This window comes from Rhagoletis pomonella, unplaced genomic scaffold, assembly GCF_013731165.1.
Source record: "Rhagoletis pomonella isolate Grant_MI unplaced genomic scaffold, Rhpom_1.0 Rhpom_scaffold_00001, whole genome shotgun sequence".
NCBI classification, from domain to species: Eukaryota; Metazoa; Arthropoda; class Insecta; order Diptera; family Tephritidae; genus Rhagoletis; species Rhagoletis pomonella.
In genome coordinates, this window is record NW_023458555.1 from 49,115,422 (window position 1) to 49,123,742 (window position 8,321).

Sequence of the window (8,321 nt, forward strand, 5' to 3'; positions counted from 1 at the left end):
GGCCGTCCTAGTCACCAGTCCCGAGTCTATTAGATTTTTGAGTATGACGCCTTATTTTGGACAGAAGGGGGAGTATAAGGGACTCAAAATGGAAAAAATTAGCCTATGGTTACAGAAGATATGGAACAAATTAACTGACGAGGACCTGCGTGCCAAATGAACTTTTCTCTCAAAGTTTACACTGCTGGCAAATGTAAATAAGGATTAAAATTTAAAAACTAATTAATACAACTAAAGTAAAATCTGTGGAAAATTATCAATAACATACTTTTTTCGCAAAATCTATAAAGGACTCTTCTATTTCTCAAAAAAACCTGGGTAACAGTTATTCGTCGCCACGCTGTAGTTTCTTAAATAACTTTTTGAAAAAAGTCCCCTCAGATGACAAATAAGATTAAGCTTAAAAATCTGCATAAAAATATTTGAAAATCTTTTCAACGGAATCGTAAGAATGAGATTTTTGATGCTGTTTTTTACTTTTTCCAAAGATAGGTTTACGAAAAACCTGAATAACTGGGCCTAAAATGTTCTGATTTAGAACTATGGGATCTCAGTAGAAAGGTATTTTCACACTGTTTTTATTTCTGGACAAAAAAACGCCATTCGTGTCCCATCTCGTTTTTTCGATTACCAACACATCTTAATTCAACTTTGAATGACGTTCGTTCATCCTACCTTTCTCTCCCATCCTTTGAATGAGTTTATTAGCAAGGAAATATAAGAGTGAGAAAATACCTTTCCAATGACACCTCTTAAGTCTAAATCGGAAGAGTTTAGGTGCAGTTATTCACGTTTTTCCTATACCAATCTTTGAAAAGAGTTAAAAATCTCATCATTACGATTCCGTTCAAAATTTTTCTTTTTAGATTTTTTTTAATATTTTTATGCAAATATTTTAAGCTTAAACCGTTTTGTCATTTGAGGGGATTTTTTCAAAAAAAATCTTTAAGAAACTATTTTTATTCATAAAAAACTCCATTTTTGGAAGTATTTTCAAATCGGGCCAGCTCACTTAAATCTTAATATTTTCCCGAAATATTTTGGTGGACGTCTTAAAATATAATAGATTTTATAATTCCAATGAAAAAATAGTACCGATTTTTTTTTGTATGGGGAGTGATGCAGTATAATGTACATATATGGTATATGGGGTATGGAAATATTCCTTTTCCCTAGTAGTAAACCTTTTAGTGTGGGCAACAATGATATTTCTTAAATAAGGCAGATCGGAATATGCGCTCTCAGGGAAGACAGTGCCTGTAATTATTGTACCATGATGCCAAGTGTGAATAGATTCTCCAAAGGCCAAAAAAAGTATGTAGTAGCTAAATCTAGCCACCAAAGGACTAAACCGGCAACACTGATTCCAACACTCTTACTTTCACACTCACTCATAAAGAGATTAGACGTAAGTGTACCGAGGCGAATTAAAGCAGCTGTTCTAGCAGCCTTTTAGGAATTCGCCTTGTGGTGCACAGAGAAAAATATTACGCATAAAAGCAAGAAGATTGTCTTTATGAAAAGTTTCTGTGCTAAGGGGTACAACAGATGAAAAAACGAAGAAAACTCCATAGAGATTTCTTCTTAATTTTATGTACTATAAATTCTTCTTGATTTTATTTGTAATAAAATAGACAATGAATCGAAGACTGTATCTTTTCCGTGTCTTCTCAATAGAGGTTGTAGCCTAACGGATGCGAGTACGACTGCCGAATTTTTAGTCGTGGGTTCAAATCCCGTGGAACGGACCTTGTTTTTGTGTTTACGCTCTCGCTGCTTGTGCTTACTGGAAATGTTTAACAAACCTACATATGTAATAGTGTTTCATAAAAACTACTTCTTAATTGTATGTGATGAATTTATTGAAAACTTTTCTTCTTACTTTTATGTGATGTATTCTTGAATTTGTTGAAAATTTGTCTTCTTGAAGGAGTTTTACAATAAAACCCCATATCTGAACAATCAGTTGTATGGAGGCAATAAATAGGTTATAGTGACTCGATCTTTGTTAATTTTACTGTAAACTTTCTGTTGATAATGAGTGAAAATAGTGCGAAATTTCATGTTCCTAGCTGCATATATGGAGAAGTTATAACAAAGAATCTCATATCTGAACAATCAGTTGTATGGGAGATATATGTTATAGTGACCCGATCTTTGTTATTTTCACTGTACAGGATACTTACATTACTTAATAATGAGTGAAAACGGTGCGAATTTTCATGTTCCTAACTTCATAAATAGAGAAGTTAATGCAAAATATCTCATATCTGAACAATCAGTTGTATGGAGGCTGTAGGTTATAGGGACCCGATCTTTGCCATTTTTACTGAAGGTATTTTTTTTGATAATGAGTGACAACAGTGCAAAATTTCATGTTCCTAGCTGCATAAATGGAGAAGTTATAACAAAGAATCTCATATCTGAACAATCAATTATGTATGGGAGCTATATGTTATAGTGGTCCGATTCTTCCGGTTCCGACAAATGATTATTGCATTATAAAAATACATCCACCTACCAAATTTCATCCGGATATCTCGAAAACTGAGAGACTAAATTGCATACAAACAGATGGACAGACAGACAGACGGACATGGCTAAATCGACTCAGCTCGACGTTCTAATCATTTAAGTATACATTTTAATGGGTCTATCTCTTCTTATTCGGGTACTTACAAACATCGGACCAAAGTTATAATACCATTTCATGCTCATGAAAGGTATAAATATACTGAGGGCCGGTTACTCAATGTCTGGTTAACACTAATCTCCGGTTAAACATAGTTATCGACGTTACCGACTCCCTGTTGTATGCATGGAGTCGAAGACGTCGATAACGATGTTTAACCGCAGATTAGTGTTAACCAGACATTGAGTAACCGGCCCTGAAAGTGAGTGATGAAAAAGTATTTAAGAAAATGGCGTTAGTGGACACAATTTATTCATGTACTATGTTGGCTCTGAATCGCGCAGAGGTACAGCATACTGACTGTAAATTGGTCGGTCAAACTATTTTAGGGCCGGTTGCCCAAAGCCTGGTTGACACTAATCATCGGTTAACATGATATCGACGTTTTCGATTCCATGCATATAACACGGTGTCGGTAACGTCGATAATGGTGTTTAACCGGGGATTAGTGTTAACCCGGCTTTGAGCAACCGGCCCTTAGAAGTGGTCGTAGTTAGTAGCTCCTAAAGAAATAATAAATTGGGCACTTGAAGAGCAGAAGCTCGATGTTTTCTATATGGCCTAGATTGCACTACGTACATAAAGCATTTGGGTCTATTTTGAAAACCAGGCCTTTGATACGTAACCTTACGTGGTACTTCGTGGACAGGCGAACTTGAGCTAAAATTTTACTCAACATTTGACTTACTTATTCATCCTTGCAAGAATAAATTCCCGCCAGAGTACATTCAGATTAGAGATATTTTCACCTTTAATTATATTCTTCCGCACTTTCAACTCATTCACAATTGAAATTGATACACATGCAGTGTAGCCACTTTGCTGGAAATCCCTCAAAAGGTGAGGAGTTTTTCACTGTTCGCAAAGGAACTTGGCTACTTTGCAAAGATATATTGTTGCCACAATGACATGTTCAACATGATATATAAGTTGCCATTTCTCCTTGCCTACAAAAATTTTCTTAAATTTTTTTTTTGCAAGCAACGTAGTCTTAAATATGGATATTTATTTGGCTATCGTCTAATTGTACCTAAATTGAGCTCAGTGTACCGAATGTACCTTTTGGTTCGAAAAAGTCGGAAAAAGGTACGATTGTATCTACTTTTCCATTCCTGTATCGCGGACAGGTCGGCGAGGACTTTTTTAATTTATATTTTTAGCATTTAATTAGACAACCTTATGAAAACCAAAAGATTTCCTTTTGGTTTTATTAAAAATGTTTGCCCGCTGGAAGCAAGAGGATTATCTTCTTAACATAAAACCGTAGAGATATCTTATTAGTTTTGTTCCATTTTATAAGGTGCTTTTTTCTCTGCGTGGAAAAATTTTGTAGTTACAGGGCTTTGTGACTTTTCATAGTTAAATTGTTTACTTCTTATAAAATAATTGGAACGAGCTGCTCTCCTCCCATAATGTATCGGAATGCTATAATAGTTTTAAAAATACTTCTTTCTTTCTTAAAAATTTTAAGTCATCCGGGAGCCTTTTATTCTCTGACCCATATTTGAATTATCTGAAAGAATTTAACTGTTTAGATAAATTTCGTTATAGGAATTTCATTCTCGACGTGGAGTCGATTATAAAGCCGATGCTAACATAATTTTGAAAATGTGTAAATGCTAAAAAATCTATTTCTAGTAAACTATACCTCCAGCAGTATTTCTTGAGGATAAATTTTCTTGTAGCCGTAATTATATGGCTAATCGCTTCGCATAAGTTTTGTTAAAATTTTCCGATGACAATGGCAATTTTGGATCTCTTAACCCTCTGTGACTGATGTGGTAGTCTGCCAAACACCGAAGGTTGGACATTTTGTCTGAGCTTCAATAGCATTGATTACTTAAAACGACTAATTTTCGACATATAGTTTATTTATATGCCTATTTCATTAATTAGTATTTAAAATATTGATAAAATTTCCAGTTTAAATCGAAAATATTTATTAATAAATATCTAACATATACATACATATGTATATTTTGATCTGCAAAATTGGTGTCTGAGAGACTACACGTCAGTAAAATAGGGAAATTTCGGTCACGTCAGTAGCAGAGGGTTAACTTGTCATCACATTATGCTTTAAATTGCATTTCTAAACTTAAACCATCAGCTTACATGGCTTAAAAAATAATGTGTGGAATTACAGGCCGATTTCTAAACTGTCAACAGTTTGCAAATTTTTTTTTTAAATATTGTCAAACACAAGTTATATTTTGCTCCAAATCAACATGGCTTTGTTTGTAATAGATCAACAGTTTCCAACCTCCAATTTTTCGATAAAGTTTCTCACTCAACATTAGTTAGTAAATTAGCTTATCTTGGGTTTAATTTAGTCTTTCTGAATTGGATAAAATCATGTTTGTCTAATAGTCGGCGTGTCTATTGACGGCATATCTTCTGAACCTTTCAATGCTACCTCTGGCGTTTCTCAAGGGAGTATTTTAGGGCCATTGCTTTTTTTTTGTTTATTAAAGTTTCCAGCATGTGTTTTTCATTCTCTAAATTTTTACTCTATGCGGATGACCTAAAAATTTTTTCAACACTGAAAAAATCTGTATGATATGAATAGGCTTCAAGTAGAACTGGATTATCTCCATGATTTGTGCGTTAAATCAAGATTTTCATTGAATTTAAAAAGTTGTTTCAAGATCATTTTTGCAAAAATTCGATATGCATTGTAGACAAATTACATTATTTCTATTACTCTGTTAGATTATGCTGAGGAAATGAAACCCAACAAGCAAATTAAACTTAAAGAAAGCTTTTTGAAAGTTTTGTATTATAAACATTAAGCTTACAAAATGTTGATTTTTTGTTTGTAAAACGCTTGAAAGTAAGCGTAATATAATCGAAAAGGAACCTTGGTTATAAGCGTAGAAATATAAACTTAAAATAAATGCTGAAAAGAAAGCTTTTTATAATCGTAAAAGTGTAAACTTACAATAAAGGTTAAAAAAATTGTTTATAAGCGTATGAATATAAACTTACTAAAAGTTTTCAAAATAAAGCTTTTTATAAACCTCTTTATAACCCTTTATTTAAAGATATTTCATTAAAAAACTCATACATATATTGCTTACCATCTAGAAACTAAAAGAAATGCGAATTTTCGGCGGACTCATCTACAGTCGCGAAAATATAAATAGGGAAGAGACATTTTAGCATTCAAATTCACGATAACATACAAACATTAAGCATAAAAAAGCTAATTATTACATCTTGTTGCGTGCAGCAGCCTTTAATTACATGCGGTTATTGGCAAATTGGAAAAACGACATCGATGCAGCTATATATTCCGCTTCATCGCCGCCATTCTCATTGATGGACTTTTCTGAAAAAAATTTAATACATTTTTAATTGAATGTTAAAGTAAGAAAGGATAAGGAGAACTCATCATTTTATGTTCAATGTGTTCTTCCGCGGACTTCACTGTACAAATTTATAATTTCTTCAAACTGTTTTTTCACTTTTTAAACGCGACATTTCCGCCAATTTTTACCACATTGGTTTTATATTTATTTTTTTTTTAATAACATATTTTAAAGAACGTAAAGACGTCACTGACAATTGAAAAAATGTTATATTTACTACTTCATGTCGTTGGCATTTGCAATTCATTTTTAAGTTTAAGTGATTTATAAACATTCGCTCTAAACACTTATTAAAGGTTTATTTAAAAACACTTTTAATAAACATAATATTCAAAACGCTTATTATAGCAAACTTACTGTAAGCTATTTTTAAAAACATTTACTGGAATGCTTGTTGGGAAAATTTTGGCATTGCTTTTTCATAAAATTTTTCCTTGACGGCCACATCAGTAGAAAATCTTATTCAGTTTTGGTCTTAGTGAGGCGAAATTGTGCAAAATTTTTGTACGTCATATTTTATTATTTTTAACTTCGGATTTATTGGTAATTCTCTAGAAAATTAAAAAGGGAATAAAAGGAAGAAATGGTTGTTAAGTGATGCACAAGTTTTTTTTGTAGCAAAAATGCGAACAAAGGATTTAAGAAATGTCAACGACAACAGAGCCGGTGCGAACTGCTTTGAATCCACAATCAACGAAACGCGTTTTAAATCAGTTTTCGATGTCGGTGCGAACATGCTTTTATATTTTACAAAATTAACCCCTGAAGGAAAAATATGAGGTATATCATTTTACTTTTAAACAAAAATTACGAGAACTTTTAAAGTATAGTTATATGGGCCCTTTTTAGTGATTGCCGCTGGCATCGGCGATAGAAATAAATACATCGTCGCACACAGTCGTCGAACGAAATTCGTCGTTTGCCTTGATTGTGCGCAATTCGAATTTATATGTACAAGCTGGTGTTCGTAGAACAACATTTTCTCTTCGGTACTTCCAAATGTCAAAATGATTTGCTTGTTGTACATTTGTGGCGATTTTCCCTGCCGTTGTGCGTATAATTTGTCATTGTAGTTTTTGTGTTTTTGTTCAACCGGTACCACCTTATATTAATTCGCTTGGTTGTGCGCGTCCTCTGTACGCAAGTGTTTTATTTTTTTCGGCGAGCATTCGGGATGAAAAATTGTGCCGTTCGCCGGCTACAGTCCAGTTCGTGCTTCAGTTATTACAACATTGTTTTCTCACTTGCATTTTTTTCATTTGATTCTCCAGTAAAACAGATATACAAATTCTAAAATTTACTTTTCACCTTAATAATTTTAGCTTAAATTTTAAATTTATTATCAACTTTGAAACCCCAAAATCAAATATCAATGAACTTTCTTAATTATTCAACTCGCAGCGTGGCAACACCGCAAACCAGTTGTCATCCAGCATTCCGCCTTCTCTACTTATTCGTACACATTCATTCATTGCTGCACACGTTTATTCAGCCGCTTGCCTATTGCTTTTCACCCGTTCATTCTTCTTCCAACACATAAGCTATTGACGTTTTGCTGTCCATTGGCATAGCACAACACAACACGAGTCAGGAGTTCTGTAAATTTTAATTATTGCAAACTGATTTTCCATAAAGTTCAGTACAAGTTTTAATGGAAAATTGTTGATAATAAGTGAATAAGAGCGTAAAGTGAGTGATTGTGTGGCAAAAACCGCGAAAACAACGACAAGTTTAGTATTGCAAAGGCAAGCAAGGAAAAGTGGCAATGCATACAGCGGTTTTCTGGCGTAATGGAGGTGAAGAGAAAAAATAAAACAAATAAAAAGTTCTATATTTACATTTTCGAATAAATCAACAAGAGATGAAAAGTGTTAATTGAGAAAACTAAAAAATAAAATCAAAGGAGACCTTAGATAAGTTGTTTAAACTACGGCGTTGCGGTGTAAGAAAACAAATTCATTTACCGTTTTTTTATATTCTGTTAACCGGCCAACGCAGAGTTCTCGAATTTTCAGGGTCACATAAATTATGAAGAAATAATAAATGGTTGCGTTGTACTTACAAGTGCGTAAACAGTGAATGTTTTTAAAGGTTTTTATGCATAATTTAATTGAGAAACATTGCATGACATACACACGGGAGCGTAGATAAAACAAACAAAGAAAAAAACAAAAACAATTTCAAATAAGAAAAATCTGATTAGACCGAAGCAGTGTTCTCTTCTTCTTCTTATTTGGCGCTGTAACCGCCTAAGCGAT

General features: G+C 33.3%; 1 protein-coding gene across 12 annotated transcripts in view; it reads right to left on the minus strand.

Annotated features, from left to right (window-relative positions):
* Positions 1-8,321, minus strand: part of LOC118745751 (TLD domain-containing protein 2) — a 321,509-nt gene that overhangs the window by 90,231 nt on the left and 222,957 nt on the right. The window lies entirely within an intron of this gene.